Consider the following 26996-nt stretch of genomic DNA (forward strand, 5'->3'; position numbering starts at 1 on the left):
TAAATATTCTCACCACAAAAAAGAAATGGTAATTATGTGACATGATGGAGGTCTTAGCTAACAATATGATGGTGATCATATTACAATATGTAAATACATCAAATCAATACATTATACACCTTAAAATTACACAATGTTATATGTCAATTATAGCTCAATAAATTTGGGGAAAATTAATCTACATATCCAACAAGCCCAAGAACTCCAAGTAGGATACACTCAAAGATCAAGTATTTTTTTTTTTTACTGCTGAATTTGCAGATCTTAAAACAGTGTCTACTCTCAATAAATATAATATTTGTTGAATCAGTAAATGAATTCATTTTCATTTCACAAATGAAAAACCTGAAGCCCAGAGGAGCACAGTAATTTTCCCAAAGTCAAACAGTCGGTGATGAAGTCTGGTTTTAAACCCAGGCGGTCTGCCAACAAAACCTTCAATCTTAATCTCATGCTAGTCTACATCATGTACCAGCCCTTGTGGTGTTAAAATATTCAGAATATGCATCTTTTTGAAATCCATGTTGAATAATTAAACATCTACTTTTGCCTCCCTTTGCTTCCATCTGAATATATTCATTCATAGATAATGAAATAAGGACAAATGAGTAGAGCCAATTTTAGTCTCAAATTGCCCCAATCCTGCCTCTGTGCTCTCATGCCTAAATCACAAGGACAGGAAAGGCCTTACAATGAAAAGGAATTTTCCTGAAATTAGATAATTACTATGTATAAGTCCGTGCTGATAAATCTCAAAATCTCAACGAAATAAAAGGTTGAGAGGGAAAATATATGTAATCAAATATCAAACAAGAAAAAATGAATAAGCTTTGAAGAAACTGAAAGGTATCACCTAATTATCTCCAGTAAAAGATTTTAGGACCAGATATTTTTACTGGTAAGTAATCTAGTTCATTTTATTAAGCTAGTATGACCAAAATAGCAAAGGTGACCAAAGAGAGTCCAAAATACAAGTTATAAATCAGTCTTACTTATATGGATTAGAAAAGGGCAAAATAAAAACAAAGTAAATTGATCAGCAGACTGAAGCAAACATCTAACATAATCGAATAACATTGATTTAAAGAGTCCAATACTTGTTTAATATTAGAAAATCTATAAATCTTTCCTTAAACCTACAAGTCAAAGAACAAAATCATACAATCATCAGAAGATACTAACAAGGAATCTGAATGTCAGAAACCCATTCTTAAGGGAAAAAAAAGTAACTTAAAAACTAGAATTAGGGTGCCTGGGTGGCTCAGTCGGTTAAGTGTCTGCCTTTAGCTTAGGTCATGATCCTAGGGTCCTGGGATCGAGTCCCATATTAGGCTCCCTGCTCAGCGGGGAGTCTGCTTCTCCCTCTCCCTCTGCCCCTCTCCCCTCCCCCCCATGCTCGTAGGCGCACGTGCTCTCTCTCTCTCTCGCAAAAATAATTTTAAAAAAAGCCCTAGAACTAGAAGGAAATTATTTAATGTGCAAATATTTTAAAATAATAACCTTATGTTAAACATATATTTAGAGTCATTTCTATAAATAATAAACAAGCAAAGATATCTACCCACTATCACCCTTGATCTAGTAGAGCTATGCAAATGGAGAGGACAAATTATCATTATACTAGAAGATGAAATCAGAACTGTTTACATAAGGGTGCCTGGGTGGCTCAGTCAGTTAAATGTCTAACTATTGGTTTCAGCTCAGGTCATGATCTCAGAGTCATGAGATCAAGCCCTTGACTGCTCTGGGCTCAGTAGGGAGTCAGCTTGAGATTCTTTCCCCCTCCCTTTCCCTCCCTTTCCCTCCTGCTCTGCTCCTCCCCCTGCTCATGGGCAAGTATGTGTGCTCTCTCTCAAATAAATAAAACCTTAAAAAAATAAAAATAAATAAAACTGTTTACACAAAAGTGATAGATAATTAATTGAAAATCTCAACTTTAGTATTCAAGTCTAAGATACAATATATATCCACATTTTCTTGTATACCAGAAAGTATGTTAGAAAAATGCAATAGAATATATATTCTACTGACAGTGCTATTAAACACATATAAAATATCTAGAAATACCCTAAAAATATGAGGAACTACATAAAAAAATGACATTTTTTTTAAAGATTTATGTATTTATTTTTAAAGAGCGAGAGAGAGAGTGGGGGAGGGGCAGAGGGAGAGGAAGAGAAACCCAAACAGACTCCCCTGCTGAGCCCAGAGCCTGAGGCAGGGGCTCCATCCCAGGACCCTGAGATCATGACCTGAGCCAAAACCAAGAGTCCGAAGCTTAACCTACTGAGCCACCCAGGTGCCTCAAAACATGACATATTTTTACTATAAAGTGTGAAAAAGAAGGAAGTGGAGGGAATAAGAGGAAAAGAAAACATGGTGAGAGACATATTTTCTTTTTTTTTTAATTTACAATCAATTAACATATAGTGTATTATTAGTTTCAGAGGTAGAGTTTTGTGATTCATCAGTTGCATAGAACACACAGTGCTCATCACATCACCTGCCCTCCTTAATGCCCACCATCCAGTTCCCCCAACCCCCCCCCACCTCCCCTCCCGCAACCCTCAGTTTGTTTCCTAGAGTTAAGAGTCTCTTATGGTTTCTCTTTAATGGAAAAATGGAATTCTGAAAATACATCCATTCTCTGGCTAAAATCCAAGGTGTTTTCCAGGCCCTACAGGGCTGCACATGATCTGGCACTTGACTACATCTCTGACCTCATCACCACACCCGTCACTCCCTCGGGTCACATAAGCCTTCTTCCCGTTCCTCTGACCACCGGGCACCTGTGACCCCTCTGCCTGTGGCTACTCTTTTCCATGCACTCTCTCTCACTTTATTCAAATACCATCTCCTCACAGAAATGCTCTCGAACAATGTTACCTAATACCATCTCTGTCATTCTCTGTTTTGCCTGCTTTTTTGTTTGTCCCACCTCTCACCACCTGACATTGTGCTATATAGCTACTCCTGTTTTTGTCTATCATCTCTCTCCTCTAAAAGACTGGGAACCCCATGACGGCAGTGATTGCCTATCTTGTACACAATTGCATTCCAACCCCAGCACCTAGAATAAGGAATGCCTGGCACAGTGAAGGACTCCATAAAAAGTTATCAAATGGAGTACTGAAAAATCCTAACTGGATAACATTACAAAATTATTCTAAGTTTAGCCTAGAATTATAAATAGACAAGAATGCAGAATAATTTTTTAATGCAGTAATAAAGAAGTCTTAACATTTATTTTAAAATCACAGTAATTGAGTCAATGTTGTACTGGGAAAGAGACAAACCAACAGTCAAACAAAACTGACAAACCCAAAATAACCATAGTTCATAAAAGAACGTAATATATCACAAAGGCAACATCATTAAGACAAGAGGAAAAATTAATCATTCAACAAAGAATGTAAGGTATACTACTTCAACCTTTGAGAAAAAAAAGAGGCTATTCTATAAAATCTAATAAACTTCATGTTTTTAAAATGCTTTAAAATAAAACAATTAAATGGAAAAATATATGTGAATATTTTGCTGATATTTGGATGTGAATGATACTTGCTAGGATATCACAAAAAATATGAGAAAAATGGACATATAAAAATGTTAAGTTTAATAACAATAAAAAAAATTAAAAAAAAAATGTTAAGTTTATACCTATCAAAAATGCTATAGCCAATATGAAAAGACAACATAATGGAGAAAGAACTCTTGGCACAATTATGATGAAGGGCCATTATGCTTACCATATAAAACAATTTCATAAACCATCACGAAAAGCATTAAAGCTAATAGAAATATAATAGCCAACAGGCATATTAAATAGTACATTCTCAATGGTAACCAAAAAATATAAATTAAAACAATGCTTCTATCAAAATGCCAAAATAATAAAGGCTAAAAGTCATTGTTAGTAAAGATACAGTGGGATAGTTCTCATACATTACTGAGAAAGGAAAATTGGTGAAAAATAATGGAAAGAAAATTTCCTGTTTAATAAGACCCAGTAATTCTACTCATAGAAGCCATTCCTAAAGAAACAAATGTGGACTGAGATTTATATCTGAAGTTTCTCATCACAACATTTTATATAACGGCAAAAATTTATAAAACACAAGCTCCCCAAAAATATGGTGAAATCATTTATGGGACATTCACACAGTGGGTGATTATACAGGTTTTGAAATCTGTTTTCAAGGAATATTTAGTAATATCTGCTAGCATTTATTATATATAAAGTTAAGTTAGGAGGAAGAGGAGGAGGAGGAGAAAATAATTCAAAATTACATATATATATAGTTATTACAGGATATTACAGCTGAATCACACTCAGATTCTGTAGATTAAAAGAATTATGTTTCTCTCTCAACATAGCAATTGAATTTAGAGCTCTGGTCTGTTTGGTGGAGTTGAGTAGAACTATCTGCTTTTATAAATGTGTATGAAATAAAAGGTGCCTCCTGGTAAAAAAATGACACGAATCCCAAAGCCATACTCTTGAGAGTCAAAGATATAAAAACTTGTCTGATGAACTAGGATGGGAGATATCTAAACCAAAGCCAGATGTCAACAAGATAAGCTGCTGCCCACAAGGAAACCCACATAAGAAAGCTTAGGCCACAGATCACCAGAACTGAGACCTAGGGCCAAAGTCATTGAAGGGAATGTGGGTTTCAGGACCAGTGTGCACTTAATGCTGGAACCTGTTCCAACACAGACTCTCACCACCACTCCCCACCCGCCTCAGGCCCTCTGAGGACAGCAGGTGGGAAATGTCTATCCAGCTCTTAGCATTGTCCCTGACACGGAGTTAGTACTCAACAAACATTTTTCTTGAAGGAAAGAAAAAAATGAGTGAGTCAACGAATCAAGTAAATCGAAAATTGTCCGCCTTAAGGCAGGCATTTTTGTTGTGGGCACCTCCGTGAAGCAGGATGCTGAGAAGTATCCTCTTTCACACCTCAAAGTGTGGATCCGTAGATATTTTCACCAGGAGCAAGTAGGGTCTGAGGAACACCACGACAGTGGTGCCTCCACACCGAGGAAATGCCTGGGGCAGCTGAGTTCCTGGCAGGATTCTCCTGGGTTTAGGGGGATGCAGCCTGTGGCCCTCAGGGCTGCAGTTGCAGGTGAGTAACTAGGAGACAGAATTGAGGTAGGGGTGTGAGTGACCTGGGTAAGTTTCAGGACACTAGGGGAAAAAAACCACCCAGGGAAAAGCATGAACTTTTTGCTCCTCTGGTTGGTGCCCAAGCCATTGTTATTTGGATGTTTCAAAGACAGATTGTTTTATTTTGTGGACACAGACTTTTGTGAAATAAATTATTTAAATTATACAGTAATATACCTGTTTTGTAAAAACAAAAAGTCTAACGTAAACACACACAAGTATATACACATACACATACACTTATATCTCAACATAGAGAAAAACATTTCTGTATTTAAAACCTTTCAAGGACCTTGGATTTTGTAAATTGGGGGGAAAAATAAAACACGGCTTTTCATTTAAAAAAAAGGGTGAATGAAAGGCAACAAACACTAAGATATTTTCCTGCAAAAGGAGCCGGAGAGGGGGCCAGTTTGATGGGCAGCACTGAGACTGCACAGCAGAGACTCTAGAGGCTTTTGGGGGCAGCAACAATAGCGTCATTGCCGGGGGGCCGGGGGCACCAACTCGTCCTGACAGCAACTGACTGAGATGCGCCCGTGGAAGGAAACCCAGGCCGACTCACAGAGCTAGTTTGGAAGAATCCGGGGCAGCTAGCGTTCTCACACAGTGGGTGAGGATGGAGCCTGATGTACGTTTTACCATTGTCATTGAGACCCTAGTTTCACTCTGATACCGTTGTGCCCTGGGGAGAAGGTTTTCAACTGCTTCTCCTTTAGGAGTTCTTAACCCTACAGAGGAAGGAAAGCAATGAAGACGTTAATGGTGTTAGACAATATAGGACTAAGTGGGGAATTAGGAACTGACCCCTAAATGCTGTAAGAATTTAGAAGAAAGTTCCCTAGAATCAAACAGCCAGAAAACATTTTCTTAAGGAGAAAGGAATTTAAATTTGGCTGTAAAGGATGGGCTGGAACCAAAGAAAATGAGAAAATTAGAGGTGAGGGGCAGAGGGCATTCCTGTGGCATGTTTATCCTATATCATTTCATGGAAGGCTCTAGAAAGGTTATCTTGAGAAGCAATGGTCAAGGTAACCAGTAAGTTCAATACTTGATATATAATATATAGTCTAATCTCATAAGAGGACTATTTATTTTCCATGGAATATTATTGAAGCTCCAAAAGTCAACACACTAAAGATAAAATATCTGCCTAGAAAGGATGGACATTCTGAAGAAGAAAGGATGGACAGAGAAAAGGCGTAATTACAGAAAACCTGTGGTGCTGTGATTCTACTGGAGACAGAACCACCAAAATCTGACAGTATTGAACACCCCCTGGTGGTCATATTAGTAAAGACTGGCTACTTGGGAATTTTCACCCATTTTTCTATACGGGAAATGATTTCAAAAGATGAAATGGCATTCAATGACTTGATTCTCCTTCCCCTTCATTAATTTGCATACACATGTGGCTCATCTAGATTTAGTTCCCTCCACCAGCACTGTTTGGCAATTCTAAAAAGCCCCTCTTTTGACCACAGCTATAGTAAAATGAAGAACAAGGGAGAATTTGTAGATACATAGGCAATAATATCATTAATTCCAGATGGCAAGAAGATACTGTTCTGTATGTTCTGTATTTCTAAAGAAAAGAACAAATACGAGGAAGCTCAATGGTGTGGAAAATTTTGGCATTTAATGTTATTCACCCAGATCTCAGTCGTCGCTGTGAGACAGGCAAAGATTAAATAACCATGCAAAACACCTAGCAAAATCGCTGTCACAGGGCAAGTACTCAGTAAACATTATTCCTTTCCCTTGAATTCATACTGATGTATTTCTAAATAGGACTCAGAAACAAAATGGACCACACACACAAAAATGGTATCTATGTGAGGTGATGGGTATGTTCATTATCTTGATTATGATAATCATTTCACATTGTGTATGCATATCAAATCATCACGTTGTCCACTTTAAATATACCCACTTCTATTTTTCAATTATACCTCTATGAAGCCAGGGAAGGAAAAAATGGAAAAGAAGCAAACAGGACAAGTAGAAAAGAGAAACAAGTTAGATTTCACAAAAATAAAAATGCCATTATGTCACAGAATTGAAAAGTTCATTATGGGATCTATTTTCTGCCTGCCATATACTGCCTCTTCTTAGCTTTTGTGTGTGTACTTCACTCAGCAAAAGTTGAAAAAAGAGAAAAATGGGGAGAGAGCCATCCAAGTTTCTATCTATTGAACTAATAAGAAAAACTCAGTTCTCTGCTACATGCAAGACATATGACCTTAAACAAATCACTTAATTTATTTGGACCTCAACTCTCCATCCAAAAAATGAAGAGATTGTCCTAGATCAGTAGTTCTCCACTGCTGTTCATGGATTACCAACAAACTAAGAGGAGCTCATTTGTCCTTGGTAAAATGAACAATGCAGAGTTTTACATAAAGTTAAATTATTAAATTAAAAGATTGCCATCGATTCTGAGATTCAATCCTTCTTACCCACATGGTGTTAAAATATCCCTTCTTTTGGGGCACCTGGGTGGCTCAGGTAAGTTGAGTGTCTGACTCTTGATTTCGGCTCAGGTCATGATCTCAGGGTCATGATCTCAGGGTCCTGAGACTGAGCCCCAAGTCAAGCCCCGTTTCAACCTATGTTGGGCTCCACACCCAGCCCGTCTACTTGGGATTCTCTCTCTCCCTTTCCCTCTGCCCCTCCCCAACCAGCTCGTGTTCTTTCTCACTCTCTTGTTCTCACAAATAAATAAATAAATCTTTAAAAAAATCCTTCCATGAAACAGTGGTGACATGATATTAGGGGTGGCTTTAATGTCCTTACTAAGTAAAACACTGCCAATCCTAAACTGACCCCCCACATTTTGGGTCTATAAAATCACTGAAAATCCACTGAAATCAACTGAAAGAGTGGATATGGTAGAAAGACAGTGAAATCTGGAGACAGTTAACCAGGCTCTGTTAATTACAGACTTACGTGATCTTGTTTGTTTAATTATTCTAAGCCCAAGATGTGATTAGGCAGTCTGTGCTTGAAAGGTTATTGATCACAAAAACCAAAGATTTGAAAACTCCTTTCCTTGCTGATCTCTAAAGGTCCTTCCAGCTCTGCTTTCTAAAGTGACACATGGACATTCACCTTAGTTACACTGTAACACTAACAGAACCTCCAATCACATGATGTCAACTTAGAAAAAACACCTGAGTGATCAAATCAACCTCCCCAAGCTGCAGTGAAGAGGGCTAAAACATAAAGGGAGAGGAAAAGACTGGCTATGCATATGCATTACAAAGAAAGACAGTAAAATGCTAACAGAATGCCTACTGTGTATGCTCATTAGACAAATTTTATATGCGATATATACATGAAAGAGTCATTTTATCACCCCTAAAAACATAAATTGCTAGTCATAAGTTTTAAAAATTCCAAACTTCCTCCTTGGGTTTCACCCCCTTATTTAGGTCAACTTTGTGAACTCTCTTTCCAAGGAGGGAAAAAACAAAGGATATTGGGAAAATGAGGACTGAATAATCACGTAGGGTACCCGAGCTCACTCGTTGGTCTTTAACACTGCCTCCCTACAGAGTTTGGAAAGTGGCGCACACACACACACACACACACACACACACACACACACACTCGTTCTCTCCCTCTCCCTCCCCCCTCTCTCTTTCTCTCCTTTATAGTGTTCTTCCTCTGCCTGACATACAAAGCTACTGAATCCAAATACAGGTCACAGGCACCACCTAGAGGCATTAATCATAAGTCTCTCATTTCAGTGAACTCTGATACAAATCAGTTCAAAACGCAGGTGAGTTTCCTTCCAGTCACAGACTTGAAAATTAATCAAGTAAAGTGCTCTCATACCTAAATGCAGTCAGGGGGAGGGAGTAAGACCAAATGAAGAGGAGATGTGCAGATATACACATCCTGTCAAATTGTTAGACTTACTGTATCACCATCTTATTTATTAACACCTCTGTGGTTTCACTTGCTGCCTAGTTCACAAGAAAATGCATGACATAAAGGCCACAATTCTACCTTTGGGTGTCAAGGAGATCAAGAAACTGAAACCACAAGGCTTAACTCAATAAACGACATGCCCTTTTAATAATGAAAATATGTCTGCAATAAATGATACTAGATCCTGCCGGTTACCATTGCTATCAGGGACAAGGAATGCATTTCCAGAAAGTTCAGCCTTCACGTGTTGGCTTTATCTCATTAGCAATAACCAAATATCTGGGTGATGTTTTAAATTAACCATCTGCACATCTTATCTATGTAGCATTAACTGGAATAAATAAATAGGTGTCCCAAGTTCAAAGGCCTATCTATAACCAAAGTATCACAGATCACCAGGCAAAGTTAAGGGAGAGTTGAAACTAATGAGGAGCTATGAGCTTCCGATGCGTAATTGAGTCTGCAGTTCAGAAATATGTTTGACAAATACCTTGGACTTCCAGGATACCAGCAAACTAATTTAAAGCTGAGGCAGCTCAGATGGGCAAAAATTATGTTGGCAAGGGACAATGGAGTCCCCGGTTTTAGTCCCATCTTTGTCACGATGTAGCTGTGGGATCTAAGGCTATTCATTTACCTCCTCAGTTTTTCTCATATATAAAATAAAGAGGATGTTTATTATGAATTGTAAAACTCTATAAGCATAAAAAATTGTTCATTATAATTCAAAAGTCTTAGGTATAAAAAAGCTTAGACAAAACACCTACCCTTTTTTGGCATTGATGCTTTGTTCCTACAAATCACTAGTGGGCAGTGTTGGGCTATCTGCCTAAGACACCCGCAAGGTGAGCAATGAGATTTCTCTAGCACTGAAGAATAACTTCTGCAATATTTTTCTCAGAATTGTCTGCAGCCCACCTACCCACTGCTGCAATCGCTATCCTGTGTTTGCTATATACATACACCAACCAAAATTTAAAGAATAAAAGGCTCAACATTAGAATTTGGGTTTTTTTTCCACCGTAAGTTGATCATTAGTCTCCACTCCACTCTACTAGTTTTAGTTCCTTCTTTAATTAATCACTTCAATTATTATATCAATTCATTAAAACTACAAGTGTTCAAGAAATAATTAGTATCTTATTTAATGATCTAGAGCAATTATATAGGTTCTTGCTTTATCCAAATAGATGTGTTTCTGAAAATATGGGTATAACACTTTTTACGATGACAAAAGTAATACATTTCACTCAATAAATTTTAACTTCATGGAAAAGGCTATATAAATACAACCAAATCTTAACATTTTGAAAATACTTTATGTTTTGTGGTTTTTCCTTTGTATAAGCATTTAACTTTTGCTTTTAAAGAATCTCTGCACATATTGTTCTATAATGTGCTTTTCCCCCATTAATTATGTCATGAATATTTCCATGACATTATCTTTTCCATCAGCCTTGTTAGTGTCTGCACAGTATTACATTATGGAGATAGAAAAAAACTGAGTCAACTGCCTTTTTGTAAACTTAAGATATTTCTAATTTCACAACACAGAAATGAATATCCTTACTGATAAGCCTCTGATACATCTTTGCCATCTGAGCATAACTGTAGGTTTAAAAACTGGGCAACAATTCCAGTCATTTCAAAGTTCAGATGTCTTTGTCTCAGACAGACTGCTTTAAGTAGATTCCTGAATACTTGAAGAAGCCTGGTGGTGACAGTTTTCTAATCTTGACTTACACCAACTCAGATGCTGTCTTAGTCCATTCCGCTGCTATAACAGAATACATGGACTGGGTGGCTTATAAACAATAGAAATTTATTTCTCACAGTTCTGGAGGCTGGGAAATTCAAGATTAGATGAGGCACCAAGAGATTCCGTGCCTGGTGAGAGCCTACTTCCTGGTTCCCAGACAGCTGTCTTCTTGCCATGTCCACACACAAAGTAAAGCTGTGTCTTGAGTGGCCAGCTACACCCAAGAGGCACAAGGAGCACTCTCTGTAGAAGACTTGTTATTGACACCCTCTACCTTATAGCATATCTTTTCCTCACAATTACTGGAAGGTTCTACAATAACAGAAGCTAGCAGAGAAAGTTAAGTCAAAGGCAAGAACACAACCAAGAATAACCAAATAGTTAAGAAAATCACACCCTAAAATATAAGCATCAACCTAAATATGCAGAACTAACTCCTGAGGGGAAAAAACAATACAACAAACTGAGAGTGGTTTTTAAAGGATAATTAATATCTTCAGAAGCATTAATAAAAGAGATATCACATCCATGTAGCAAAATAGGCTGTTGTAAAAACTGATTAGAATAATTAAAATTTAAATTCTGAACTGAAATAAAACACAGTAGATAAACTGAGTAGATGTGCCTGAAGAACAGACACAGCTGAAGAACAAATTAGTAAACCAGAGCACAAATCCAAAGGTCAAAGTGATGAAAAGTGGGAGGGAGTGAAGAATAAGAGAGTGGAGGCAGCTGGTAAGAATGACTTATAAATAAAAGGACTCTGAGTGGGAGAAGAGAGATGGAAGGAGAGAGAGAATGACATGGAAATACTGAGAGGTGCAGAATTAAGGAGTGTTGGATGATGGAGGAGCACCATAAAGTTAAGCAGAGCAGTGAGGTCCCTGCTGGAGGAATAACTAATGATAAGCAAAAATGGGTAACAAAAAAGACATATGTTTTAGAGTACAGGAGAGAAAGAGGGGGAAAGATAGAGGATATGAAGTTTGTAAATTGGCGTCAGGAAGTTGTGGAAACTAACATATACCACCTTGTTTTTTTTAACATAGTGAGATGGGTTTTTGGGGCGCCTGGGTGGCACAGTTGGTTGAGCATCCAACTCTTGGTTTCGGCTCAGGTCATGGTCTCCCAGTCGTGGGATCAAGCTCCGCGTGGGCTCTGGGCTCAATGCAGAGTCTGCTTCAGGTTCTTTCTCCCTTTCCCCCTTCCACCCCTACCCCCCCCCCGCTCATGCTCTTTCTCAAATGAATAAATAAAAATCTTAAAAAAAACAAAAACAAAACCCATAGTGAGATGAGTTTTTCTTCCACCCACCCCTACTTCCTGGAAGCTGAAGGCTTCTACACCTAGGTGATAGAATGGTGGGTGTCTGGTGGGCAGAGGACAGTCTCTTAACATAAGATGTAAGAGAAAAGGGATGTGCTGACAGGAATTAAACGTCTATAATATAAAGTGTCAGATGTTTTTAAAATTTATATTCTACTTTCAGGTCAGACTAGCACTTTTACCTACCTCTCCTATCTTCTGTTCAGCACAGAAATCTTGTGGAACAGAAAAGGACACCTATTTCAGGGGCACCCAGAGCAGAGTAGGCTGGGATTGGGATGAAAGAGAAGTAGTTAATGAGGATCAAGGTCTATGGGGATAGCTCAAGAAGGAGAGTCCAGAAGAGAGACCCTATAGCCACCTCCTAGAGTTTATAAGTGAAAGCTCACTTACATGAATGCAGAATGAAATGAGTAAAATAAAGCCATTCCTAAATTCTCACCCCCTATGGATATTATATGGGTTAAAATATAGTGCAAACCTAAACTAAGAACGGAATGGACTTCCTTTGCAACTCTGTTACGTGTTTTTCCAGCTGAGAAAGAGGTAGGGCATGCTTTCCTTCATCAATTAACAGCAATTAACATTTAATTTCCTTCATCAATTAAATGCCTGCATTTCTCCAGTGGAAAAAAAACCGTATGTTGGAACAAATGCCTGTCTTTTAACAATTTCACCTTACCATCACAGTCCTCCACCCCCAAGATAATAGGCAGAGAGACCGAGTTATAGTTCACGGCTTCCCACAGGGGTGTCTCCAGGGGCATTTTGAGTGTCCAGTTGTACCTGAATCAAATCATAAAAAGGAACTAAGAGACAATCCACCATGGCAGCCAAAATATTAGCAAAATGGTACCAAGAGAAGTGGCTCCAGAATAAAGTGGTTTGGGGGTTTAGAATTTTCAGACAGAGGGAGAGAGAAATAGTATATCATTTATGATCTGGTCACTGGAACCAGTAAGTGAGTATATAAATTGAGAAGACTGGAACCATGCCTTCTGCAAACCCAATACTGAGTTTTCTTGCAATATATGGAAAGTGGTATATAGAGCCTCATTATCAGACTAATAATTTGTTTTTGAAATCTGGATCACTTCTGGAAAGAGAAGATCCATCCACACAACTTGACCAGGGGATAGAAATGCAGTGATTATATCAGAACCAATGTGATGGCCTGTGATCGTCAGGGGAAGAGGTAAGGTTGCTTATGTTGTATGCTACTAGATAGAGAAAGCTAAAGGTATTTGGCAGGAGCACAAAATAGTTCTCAGATCGGCTAAATCTAAACTATGGGCTGTGGTAAGAATAAGGAGTAAGAACAAAATATATCAGAACTATAAACAGAAGAGGGCTATGAAACATTGGCAGCTTCTGCCTTCAAAGTTATATGTGGGTTAAATGCCACAAATGTATTGGCCTTGATGAGCAATGGACTGGTGGCCTTCATACAAGACTAAAGAATATTGAGAAATTTCATACCGCCTGATCACTCAGCAAGAGAGGACAAAGAGACTGCTAATTAGATCATGAGACTATAAATATATATAAACACACACACACACACACACACACACACACGTATGTATATGCATGCTGCAGAGCAGCTAAGAAGCATGCTGGATTCATTCCTTCCCCAAACTCCATGCATGTGGTTTAGGTTGGACTTACCCCAACCCTGGCTCTGGGAGTGCACATAACCCATATCTGAGCAGTGTACTATCCTAACACTCCCACACCAAGGTTTGACCAGTTGCTGAATTCAGGGATGGGCAATCATCAAAAGCTGTATTTGTTTCCTATCGCTGTTGTAAGAAATTACCACAAACTTAGTGACTTAGAAAAGAAGTTATTATTTTATAGTTTTGAAGATCATTATCTATAATGGTTCCTCAGGTCTGTGTTCTTCTGGAGTCTCTAGGAGGGAGTGTGTTTTCTTGCCTTTTCCAGCTTCTAGAGGCCACTTGCATTCCTTGATTCATGGCCCCCTTCTTCCATCTTCAAAGCTAGCATCTTTTCTCTTCTCTGACCTCCTGCCTCCCTCCTGGGACTAATTCAGGCCCATCTGGATACTCCAGGATGCTCACCCATCTTATGAGCCGTAACTTAATCACACCTTCAAAATTCCTTTTGCCATGTAAGATAACATATTCACAGGTTCTAGAAATGGGGACATGGATATCTTTGGGAAGCCATTATTCCACCTACTATGCAAGCCTATCAAAGTCTTTCCTAGAACATTTTCTAGAAGTATAAAAAGCACTAACTGAAGAGATATCATGAGCCTAGAGCTACTAGTGCCCATATTTTCCATTTGAGATTCAAGAATCAGGCCAACCAAAGGGAAAGTAAAGTTGAAAGATAAAGGAAAATGGTCCTGAGAATACTGTTTAAGCTCCCAGGACCACCCATGCTGAAAACCAACATTACCTATAGACTCTATAGCTACATGAATATTCCCTTTTTGCCGAAGTTAGATTGAATTAGGCTGCTATCCATTATAATAAGAAGTGGCTTTGTGATCGAACTAATGGGAAAGCAAATGATCAATTAGAATTTACCCATCATCATTTATCCACCGCTGAATCTGATATGTGTTAAAGAGAAAGAACATTAGTAATATGAAGGCCCTCCACTTTTTAGGGAGTATCCTAGAAAAAAATTGTTTCATTAGAGAAAATTGCTGACTTAAAAACCATATTAATAATGTATTAATGTCAGAGTATTTAGATTTTGGAGGCCTGCAAAATTAAGATATATGTAGAATATGGCATGTGACAAATTGGCTAAAATAGATTAGTATTTCATATTGGGAATTCAAAATGCTCTAACTGCTGAGCCAGGTGCTCAGTGGTGGTGGTGGTGATGTTAGTAGCGGCATTTGTGGTGATTGGTGGTAGGGGCATTTCTAAATTTAAGAAATGGGTCTTTTCCCAGAGGACTCATCCTATTGTATGGGAAACACTGGGACACTCAGCTATTACCATATAACAATTCTTTCCTCGCATGGAAATTAAATGAGTTGGTAGATTGTGAATACTGTTTCTTGTTCTTCAACAATATACTACAAGGATATGTATGTCCCTGCCAGAGGTACCTATGCTACAAGGAAAGGGAATATATAATGCTTGCAAAAATATTATGAAAAAGCCTTCTTTTTATCTGCAAAACATTTTTGTTTTCTTTTATGTTAAAAATAGTCTAAGAGACCCTGAAGAACTGAGAAGTTTCCACTGAGACCCTGCCACTATTCTTCTCTACTCCCTCCTACACAATGACTTAACCCCTCACTGTTCTCCACTCCTCTTGATCAAATCCAAATTGCCCAAACCATGGCTACTATTCTACAGACTATTCCTCCCTCTTAGGAGAACATCTTTGCCTAGTTCTCAGAACTACCTAATTGTCAAGTGCCCCTTCCTGTAAACCTCAATAAAAAGTTTATGCCCGGTCCCCTCCCCCCAAGTTAGAATGTTCTTAGGCCCAGCATTTTCGAATCAAGATTTATGCTAATGGTGCTCTCTGCGTGGTTACTGTCTACAAGAGAAGGAGAGGGGAAAACCTTTTTGCTTCAGGATACTGAATAAGGTAAGAACATTTTGATTTAATATCTCCCCAGGTCTATTCTTTCTTTCTGAAAGAAAGCAAGAAAGAACACTTTCTTCCAGCAGCACACAAAGGACTGACTGATGGTGGCAGGCCTGAGATCTGACCCTTCAGACCAATTGAACTGACACCATTTTAGACCTGTTTGAAGACGCCTGCCTTAGACAGAGGGCAGTATGCATTTAGTATCTGAACATACCTGCAAATAAAAGAATAACCCTATAGACCAATCAACAGAAGTCTTATGGAAAGAAAAGAAACTTAAAATAAAATAAAGGTCTAGCTCAGAAAAAAAGTGCTAACCCTACTTAAGGTGGAACAAAAACACCAAATCTCGAAGTTGTATCTCTTTTAGCAGCTGAGCTAGAGAGAGTGCTTGGGGATATAAATTCCATGGACATAATGGTATATCTAACAATGGTATATCTAACAATGGTATATCTAAACAATCTCATTATATTTGGTAAGTCTTTGGAAGAACAAGAGGAGACTCTAAGCAGCAGACCACCTTCAAGAGGCAAATCTGAAACTTTCCCACAGTGGTTGTCAATTCACTGTTTCCCTGTGAAGTATGTGGGGCAGCATGATCTCAGCCAAGGACAAACACAGTCCCTTAGACCTCTGTTCAAACACTGGCCCTGTCCCATTCACTTTAGAAAACTAGAGATATTACATCTGGGAGTTACAGGTGGGGTTTTTTATTTTTTCTTCAAGAATTTGGATTTCTAATTTCTCTATTTTGACTTGAGGTTACCCTTTCGCCTTGTCTTCTCTCTCCTGATGACCCCTGAAGGCCATGGGCACTGGAGGAGGAGTGGAGTCACTCTATCCTGGTCCTGTTGTGGGAGGAAGCCTGAAGGCAAGCATTCTGTGTGTAAGTAGGGGAGCAAATGAACACTGTGAGCTCATGTAGGAATGACTCTTCAGGCCAAAGAGAACTGACCATTTTGACTAAGATGTGACTCCTGCAGCCAATATATTATATATAGATGATATCTGTCACTCAGGTGTAGCACCAGGTATGGCAAGACAGATTATGGCATTTGTACATTACAGACATAAAAAATAACTGACCACTGGAAGCTCATTATACCTGTGGTAGAATGGGGCAGTCTCCCCGAGATGGACGGCATCAGAGATCAAGGTCAGGATTATCTTGGTAATAAGGCATTTTAATAACCTCCTGCCCAAGGAAGAGAACACACCAGTGCAGTAAGGCACTGACATTAACATCCAACACAAAAATTGGAGGGATTACTCTAAATAAAAAAGCTGCCCTGCTCTCCCTACCACCACCATTATAAGCAAACAGGGGGCTAAAGATAGAAAAAGGGAGGAGATAGAGATGGAGGGACTCCTTGCATCTAGAGAGTGCGGGATTATCTACCACTGTGGTGTGGAAGATAGAGAAGCATGTTCATCTCCACAGATCTGAATCAAAAAGTGCTCGGACCTGAAGAACAAGATCAATAAATGTGACTAAGCATTTTGAGATGGGAGGATTAAAATGTGAATAAGCATTTTGAGATGGGAGGATTATCCTGGATTATCAGGGTGGCCACATATAATCACAAGAGTCCTTATAAGAGGGAGGCAGGGGTGCCGGGGTGGCTCAGTCATTAAGTGGCTGCTTTCAGCTCAGGTCATGATCCCAGGGTCCTGGGATGGAGCCCCGAGTCAGGCTCCCTGCTCAGCGGGGAGACTGCTTCTCCTTCTCCCTTTGCCTGCCGCTTCCCCTGCTTGTGCTCTGTCAAATAAATAAATAAAATCTTTAAAAAAAAAAATAAGGGGGGGGTGCCTGGGTGGCTAAGTCTAGTTAAGTGTCTGCCTTCAGCTCAGGTCATGATCCCAGGGTCCTGGGATCGAGCCCCGCATCGGGCTCCCTGCTCAGCGGGAGGCCTGCTTCTCCCTGTCCCACTCCCCCTGCTTGTGTTCCCTCTCTCACTGTGTCTCTCTCTGTCAAATAAAAAATAAAAAAATAAATAATAAAAAAAATTTAAAAAAATAAGGGGGAGGCAGGAGGGTGAGAGTGAAAGGAGATGCAACAACAGAAAGAAAGGACAGAGTGAGGCAGGTCAGGAGCGAAGGAAACTTCAGAAGCTGGAAAACTTAAGAAACCAGATTCTTGCCTACGGTCTCCAGAATGAACACAGCCCTATGGAACCCTCGTCAGATCTCTGACCTCAAGAACTTGTCAGATAATAAATTTGTATGTTTTCAAGTCACTAAGTTTATGGTAATATGCTACAGCAGCAATAGGAAAGTAATGAGTGGTTGCAATTTCAAATTTTAGAATTTTGGCCACTCTATCTCTTATGGGGGTAGACTGAGGGGTCTCTCAGTCTCAGCTTTTCAAGATGGTGTTATTTTGTCTCTTCTCTTCTTACGTAAACCTTCTCTGCTACCCTTGTTTTCTAAGTAACATCCTAGCTGTATAATGCCTGTGGGTTTAGGCTGGTGTGATGGCTGGTCTAGCATGAACCACTTACCCAATTGACCTGGTCTCTTCGTATCTCTTAGGTCAAATTTTAGAGAGATCTGATGGTCCTACTTGGGCTACATGAACAACCCAGATCCAGTTATCTATGGCCTGCAGAGTACAAACTGTCATCACCTGGTGAAAAGCTACTCTATCTTCCATGTCACAGTGGTAGATAATCCTGCACTCTCCAGATGCAAGGAGTCCCTCCATCTCTATCTCCTCCCTTTCTCTATCTTTAGCCCCCAGTTTGCTTACAATGGTGGTGGTAGGGAGAGAAGGGCAGCTTTTTTATTTAGAGTAATCCCTCTAATTTTTGTGTGGGATGTTAATGTCAGTGCCCTAGGCAGGGTGTGTAGAGAGAAACAGTTCATAATTCTGTGCTCTGAGCTCAAAGAAAACCCTGCCCCTCCCCTTTAGGTGATCTCATCCCATCTTGTATGAAGACTAAATACAGGCAGGATTCTGTTATCCTTAGAAGGAACAGAATAATTTATACAGATTAAGCCTCAGGACCATCCCTGAGGATTTACCAGATTCTTATCCCCTATTCATTCAAATGTAGGCATGTCTCTTAAATACATCTCAATCAATCCAAATGCCTTCATACAACTAATCTGACCAATGAGAATCCATTTTAAATAATCCATTGTCTGAGCAAAATGCCAATTTCATCAACTAAAACCCTGTGATATTGTGATAAAATAAACACATATTTGGTCTTCATCCATGGTTCCTGGCACACAGTTTCTAAAATTGTTGTAAAAGATTTTATTTATTTATTTGACAGAGAGAGACACAGCAAGAGAGGGAACACAAGCAGGGGGAGTGGGAGAGGGAGAAGCAGACTCCCCGCTGAGCAGGGAGCCCTATATGGGGCTCGATCCCAGGACCCTGAGATCATGACCTGAGCAGAAGATGCTTAAGGATTGAGCCACCCAGGCGCCCCGCTCACTGTAATTTCTTAAGTGAAAAGTGATAGAAGCATCTTTTGTTATATTTGGCCTTCTGTGCTCCTGAAACAGCTCTTAAAGGAGCTGAGTTTGTTATTCATAATAAAAAGGCCCTTTTGACCACACCTAAATGTATATTAATGAGGCAATTTTTGAATGCCCCTCCTTGGGGTGCCTGGGTGGCTCAGTTGGTTAAGTGTCTGCCTTCAGCTCAGGTCATGATCCCAGGGTCCTGGAATTGAGCCCCCGCATTGGGCTCCCTGCTCAGTGGGAAGCCTGCTTCTCCCTCTCCCTCTGCCTGCCGCTCTGCCTACTTGTCCTTGCGCTCTGTCAAATAAGTAAATAAAATCTAAAAAAAAAAAAAAGGAAAGCCCCTCCTTGATAACCACAGAATGGGGGCTGGTTGCCATGGGAACCAACAAGGTAACCAGAAACTTGGAACTTTCAGCCCCATCCCTTAACCTCACAGGAGGGCAGGGCTGGAGATTGAATTCAATCACCAATGAGTGGTCAATGATTTAATCAATGGTGCCTACATAATGATGCCTCCATACTGAGCATGGAAGCTCTGTGCACCCTGTCCCATACATTGCTCTATCCATCTTTTCCTGAGTTGTACCCTTTATTATAAATGGATAATACTAAGTGCTTTCCTGAGTTTTGTGAGCCATTTTAGCATATTATGGAACCCAAGGCAGAGGCTGTGGAAACCCTCGATTTGCAACCAAGTCAGACAGAAGCTGTGGGTAACCCGAAGATCCACTACTTGAGACTGGTGTCTGAGGAGGGGCAGCAGTCTTGTGGGACTGAGCCCTTAACCTGTGCAATCTGACACTAACTCCAGGAAGTGTTGGAACTGAATTGAACTGTAGGACACCCAATTGGTGCAGAGAACTGCGAGAATTGCTTGTTGTGGGGAAAAAATACACATATTTGGGGGCTAGAAGCGTTCTGAGGGTAGTAGAGAGAAGCAGAATTTTCCGTTAGTTGGAATTTTTCTTTTAAAACCATTCTGCTATAATGAGCTGTCCCATTTTAAATTTTCTATTTTTCTGACCATTACTTTCCTGTAAATTGGGAATACCGTGATGCCTGGTAATGTCAACATATACTGTATACTTTTAGCACAGTGATAGTATCACTGCATAATAAACACAATGTTTGCCATCTAATTTGATACCATAATCCACACTGTACTGTGCCTTAAATGCATGACATCTGAAGTCTACGTTTCTTATTTTGACTGAATATGAACTGGTTAAAATAATAAATAAAATGTCAGAGTAGGGCGGTACACACGCACTCTAAATGCTGTGGAATGAAAGCTGCATCACTGAAACTGGAGTGAGCTGAGCAGAGTGACAACCAGTCAGCTCTGCAGCTGAAGGGTGAAAGCCACAGAAATATGTTAACAAATAAGCACAGCTGTATTCCAATAAAACTTTATTTATAGATACTGAAATATGAATTTCATATCATTTTTGTACGTCACAAATTACTCTTTTGATTTTTTCAAGTATTTAAAAATGTAAAAACCATTCTTAGCTTTTAAGCTGTACAAGAAATGGCGGTGAGATGGATTTGACCCCAGTGTCATAATTTGAGGACCCCTGATTTAAACTATCATATGAATATCATACCCTAGACACAGGTTGAAGTATAGTAAATTTTCATTACACATGGTAGTATTGTTCTGTAAAGCCACTGGGAACACTGAATTTGTGACTACTGTACTAACGCAGGAGGCAAAGGAGGCTTGGGCAAGTCAATCAAAGTAAAGCCATTTTGGTTTTTAGGCTGACCCTTAACCTGAAAGTCAGCAGGTCATAAAAAGAGTCATGAGATCCAACTCATTGAAGACCACAAGACCCCACTCCCTCTGACAGTAAAAGTCATAAAAGCTGGACATTCTTAAAATTGCTCCCTGTGGGTAATTCCACAACCCAAAGACACTGGAAAAACCAACCACCCAATGTAAGTGATAAACCCAAAGTTAAAGAGTAAGCCCCTCCTATCCAGTTAGCTAATTTTAAAAAAACTTATAAAACCCTTCAATAGAGGGGCACCAGGGTGGCTCAGTTGTTAAGTGTCTGCCTTCAGCTCAGGTCATGATCCAAGGGTCCTAGGATCGAGCCCCGCATCGGGCTCCCTGCTCCACGGGAAACCTGCTTCTCCTACTCCCCCTTCTTGTGTTCCTGCTCTCGCTATCTCTCTGTCAAATAAATAAATAAAATCTTAAAAAAAAACAAACCTTCTTTAGAGGCAAAGGGGGTGTCCTCTTCCTCACCTGGGAGGACAGAACAACTTTGTCTGTGAAGCAGCTCCTTTCTTACTTTTATATATTTAATAAATCCTTGTCCCTTTCTCCAAATGGCTTGTTCTTGAATTCTTTTTTGTGCAAAGCCAAGAACCCTCTTGGAGAGGGGCCTGAGGCCCTCTCGGGGCCTTGCCCATCCAGCATCAATATGGTTGTTCCTAAAGGAAACACAGGGTTAGGTTCCTGTAAGCCTGTGTTCATAACATTTTCATCAACCAATCAAGACATAATCTTGTCCTATGTGTGTGTTTCTGTTTAAAGACATCTTATTTAATATATATCGCTGATTCATTAACACTGAACTCCTGGCCAATAGCACTATAACTCATGCTTGAACAAAACTTATCAAACATACGTATTCTCTCTGTGAGACCACCATACCTTTCTTACACTTAGTGTTTGGGGGCCATTTTAAACAGAGAAATCATCAATAAAAAAAAAAATGAGAAAAACATGGCACTAAATAGACCGTGAGAAAGATACTTATTTACAGTACGCGAAGTGAAACAAAAAGGCAGAGCATCACCTCATTTGATCTCAGCTGAGTGTGAGCATTGGACAGTTGGGTTTTTTTGTTGTTTTTTCAAGTAGACTCCACACCCAGTGTGGAACTTGAACTCAGGACCCTGAGATCAAGAGTCACATACCAGCCAGGCGCCCCACCATTCGTATTTTTGGCTGCTCTGAGCATGCATGCATGTCTGCTAATACCAGAAAAAGCATCATGAGGATATTACAAATGCCCTTTAGTGAGTAGATGAACCCACAAATATGAATCTGTGAATAATGTGGATCAGCTGTATTTTAAAGTAAAATAACTATCAGATAGGCGAGAGTTAAGGATGAGGAAGAAAATAATTCATTTCAAAATTTATACTTGGTTGCAACTATAATTTTAAATGGGAACCATAGTTTTTAATTTGGACTCCAAAATAGACCATTTGTATTTGAAAACTCAAGCACAACTGAAGCTTTTATAATAAAACTTTATGAGAGTTTCTTACCTGTAGCAACACATAGGATAAATCTTAAATAGCATGGAATATGAAACTGCAAATTCTTTCATAGATACGGAATTTATATTTTTAATACTCCTTACCCTCAGAAGCATCCATCACTCAAAGATGATCTAGGAAGCTTGAGGTTATAATTAGAAGAAATTCCTCAAATTATTTGTGCTATGGTTGGAACATGCAGAAATGCAGCTGCAATGAAAAGAATATGGTTAAGTATATTTCACAATCCATTTTTTTAAGTTTCCCTGGAGAGCTACAATTTAGCCAGAAGACAAAAATCAGAGCTAAATTAAATACAGTGCTGCCTTCCCAACCAAGGCAAAACAAATGTAAATTGCCTTTTTAGGGACACAAAGAGAAAGAAGCACACCTGTGATATTTTCTCAAAATGGAAAAGATAGAAATTGGGCACTTTCCAAGAGGCCTCTTTTTCATGAAATTCTTGGCCCTCTGGAGTTAGCAGAGATTCTCAAGGATAGAAATTTCTTTTCATTACCTTAGGTAGAATAACTCAGTGACTGTTTTCTTGGAGCACTTTTAGTTTTATTTCAGGTCTGTCCATTAATGCTTTTGTTGCCAAACACCCAGAAGTCCATTTTATTAAATGAAACCAGCAGTACAGGACTAGGCAATTAAAGGTAAGGCTACTTTGTAAAACTTACCAAAATACAGGGCGGTCAAGAAGGCAGTCAGTGGTAGAACACTAGGGGCCAAGGTTCTCTCAGCACCTATTTCTTTGGGATAGTTGTGTCAAGATCTCCCTCATGCTCAAGTTACAGCAAAGCAAAAAGTTACTGTTCTAAGAACTAGGCAAGGCCTCTGTATGAACACACTTTCTTGACTTAGTGGATTCCTGGGGATTTTGCTGCCATTTCTCAGCTGGTAACTTCTTCTTTCTCTTGTGATATTGGCCAAGCCTTGTGGTTCCTACAGATGGGAATCAACCAGGATCAAAATGCTTTTATGTATTGTTCCTAATTGAGATTGTGGAAGGTCTTCGGTGAAACAGATATGAAGGCTAGGCTTTCTGAGTGTGGGCGTGGAGAACTGTGGGGAGAGAGGACCCTCTGTGGGGCCAGCTTCTTACTCAGGGGCAATCCCTGAAGCTATCTTAAAAGAAAAACTTGAAAAAAAAGTATCTTCTGTATCTCCACTGTGTTGCAATATCGTGAAACTAATATGTGCATGTCAACTATGCTTCACTTAAAAATGTTTAAAAAAAAAAACTCCAAAAAATACATTCAATAGTATCTTCCCTTTGGTAGCATAAGCAGGAAGGAATTTGTTACAGCATCCAAAGAAAACTAAGATACCTAATAGACATTATATATTTTACCTAACAATAAGTTCCAAAATAACACTGCAATATTAATAAGAGCAATACAATTACTGAATAAAGTTAAAAATTTTCTAATAATTCCTTTTGCTTTTGGACTATAGTCCACTAATGATCCTCAAGTAAATTTGTTCACCAAATCGCTTCCTCTCTGCGGCAGTGTCCATCCTTATCTGATGAGGTTTCAGTTTGCTTTGTTTCTTGGCATTATAGGAGTGATTAGTTCAAAGCTCTTACAAGGTGGCTTTCTTTTGTGGCTGTCTGCTGCAGCCAGGACAGAGAAGGGTCTACTGTACTTTGAGATGATGTAAAACACGCAAAACAACTCTGTCTCCAGAATCTGCAAAACAATCTTATTTCATAATTATGTGATCTACGTACATTTTTTAATGACGGACTACATAGTTATAAATACATGATTCATATGCATACTCTCTGGCTGAATAAGCTAATTCTTCACCTATTATTTAATTTCTAGGAGTAGTAAAATCAATGTACTTTTATATATTGCCATTATTTTAAAAAATTTGCTAAGTACTATCCTGATCTTCCAAGCTTTTTAAATTTAATTTGCTTTTTCCAAGCCATATTATAAATCTTGTAATATTAAGACCCATCCCTATACCACCTTAATGTTATGTATTATCATACCACGGTTTACATGTCTAAAGGATTCCCCCAATTAAAGATTAAGAGTACACCTGTTGTGATGAGCACTGAAAAATGGATAGAATTTTTTTTTCTTTTTTTAATTTTTTTATCAGAGAGAGAGATAGAGCACAAGCAGGGGGAGTGGTAGGCAGAGGCAGAAGCAGGCTCCCTGCTCAGCAGGGAGCCCAATGTGGGACTCAATCCCAGGACCCTGAGATCATGACCTGAGTCAAAGGCAGACGCTTAACCAACTGAGCCACCCAGGCATCCTGAATAGAAGTGTTGAATCACTATATTGTATGCGTGAAACCAATGTAACACTGTATGTTAATTATACTGGAATTAAAATTTTTAAAAATATGTGGATACAGAAACATCTTAAACAATAAAAGAATTATACAAACGTAAAATAATTTGACCAATATCATGAAAATACAAAACATGACAAACAATAAAATAAAATAAAGGATTCCCCCAATTAGCATTAGCTTGACCCTAGTACTAGTTTTTCACTTTCTTAGATTATGAGAGGTACCTGGTATCTTTGTCTTTCATATGATTACAAAGAATACATGTAAATTCAGGGCACCTGGGTGGCTCAGTCGTTAAGCGTCTGCTTTTGGCTCAGGTCATGATCCCAGGGTCCTAGGATCGAGCCCCGCATCGGGCTCCCTGCTCAGCGGGAGGCCTGCTTCTCCCTCTCCCACTCCCCCTGCTTGTGTTCCCTCTCTCGCTGTGTCTCTATCAAATAAATAAATAAAATCTTAAAAAAAAAAAAAGAATACATGTAAATTCAGTCTTTAGGTTTTGCTTGAAATGTTCATGGATGAAAATTCATATGTATGAATACATTAAAAACATATATGAATATATATATAAATTCTTATTTTACTTGTTGAAACACAGTACAGAAATCCAAAATTTCAGAAATATCTATGGTTTTATTACTGCACAAATTCAAATGTCCCAAAGCTAATATTGATTCCACGAAATTCGGTATTTAAAAATATAAGGAAAACAATAATTAGAAAAATATCCGTTATTACAACTTTAAAACTATATTCATAAGGTTCAAATGGAAAACTTTCTATGGATTCCTATAATTTCCACATAATCTGTGTCCTGGTAGAATCAGCTCATAAAAGAAGAGAGCATCAGTAATGATGGCCTATTGTAACTAGTCTCATGTTTTATGTCACATTTGCATATTTAGCTTTAAGACAGGAACCTAAATTCTTGCATGGATTCATAGGTCATTACCTGAAATCTTAAATTTTGCATTCTGTGGTAACTTCACTTATCACCCAGGGGAAAAACAAACAACATTCTTTGTTTCTAAGATCTGAGTTCCTACTGCTTTTGGAGCTTAATCTGGTATTGAAGCAATTTAAAAGGTGATTCTCAAAAATAGATAGATAGATAGATAGATAGATAGATAGATAGATAGATAGATATTCCTGGAATCCTCAGAGGAGGAACCTATGAAGACATATGGATGAATTAAGCACAGGTGGAAAATAGAGAAATTATGGAGGCTCATTTGGGCCCTCATTTTTTCCACTTTTCCCCAGAAACAATTTCCCCACTATGGTCTAGGAGAACTGGTTGTACCTCTTCTGAGATGTGAAGGTTTGGTTTTTAGTTCTTGAGTACTTCTAAAGAGGTACCTTAGCAAGGCTTGCTCTCCAAGAGGTTTGGAAACCTCTCCTGCGTTATCTGTGAAGGTGGCAATCAAGGATTTTGCTTTTAAATCTTCCCACCTACGACATCTGGCCCAGACAGGACTCTTCAGGTTTTCTCTTACAATGCTTCCAGGGAAAACTTGGGTTGTTTGGTTATGCCAGTTTCATCTCCTAACATATGTTTGAGCACTAGTATCACAGTAGAATATAAATTGATCCAGGAGGGAGTTTCCTTTCCTAACTCTTGGGCTGAGACACACCGATAAAAAAGTGAATCTGGCCTAGAGACAAAAATAAGGCCCACCTGGAGGAAAGAAAAAAAATACTCCCTTTCAAGAGAGGAGGAAGGGTGTCACAGACAAATAGACTATGGTCTCCATCTGAAAAAAAACAAAAAAGATTTCCTGAACTCTGTAGGGTCCAAGACAGAGCTCTGCCAGTCCCTCAGCAGTAGAGGAGGGAGAAGCATCCAACAGTGTGTATGTGTCCTCTTGTTCCCATCCAGTACCCACCTCCCCTAATCTTAGGCTCTGGAAGTGCTCCTGACTATGACAAACTGCTGGGGAAATAAGATCAAAGACCACAGACTTGGGATTTCTGAACCATGACTTGCTATTTACTAAAAAATCTGCCTGGAGAAAGAAATGAGAGGAATATTTACCAGCTTGAAGTCAGGTGACTAATTCACCTCAGTTCATAATGTATCAGTTTTCTTTATTCATGAGTATTTTCTAAGATCCCAGCCACCTTCAGCTCTACCAGAAA

The 26996-nt window shown here is 39.0% G+C and overlaps 1 long non-coding RNA gene across 3 annotated transcripts; it reads right to left on the reverse strand.

The window, feature by feature from the left end:
• Nucleotides 1-3200: 3200 nt before the first annotated feature.
• On the reverse strand, nt 3201-25374 carry LOC118526665 (uncharacterized). Of its 3 annotated transcripts, XR_004912716.2 has the most exons (4): nt 22646-25374; nt 21481-21704; nt 5739-5904; nt 3201-5140 (listed from the first exon to the last, which is right to left on the reverse strand). It is a non-coding gene; the product is annotated as an uncharacterized LOC118526665 (long non-coding RNA). The 3 variants fall into 3 exon arrangements; XR_004912715.2 differs by having other exon boundaries at nt 3201-5904; XR_013446365.1 differs by lacking the exon at nt 21481-21704 and having other exon boundaries at nt 3201-5904.
• Between the last annotated feature and the right edge of the window lie 1622 nt (nt 25375-26996).

Source organism: Halichoerus grypus, chromosome 3 (assembly GCF_964656455.1).
Source record: "Halichoerus grypus chromosome 3, mHalGry1.hap1.1, whole genome shotgun sequence".
In the NCBI taxonomy this organism is placed as follows: domain Eukaryota; kingdom Metazoa; phylum Chordata; class Mammalia; order Carnivora; family Phocidae; genus Halichoerus; species Halichoerus grypus.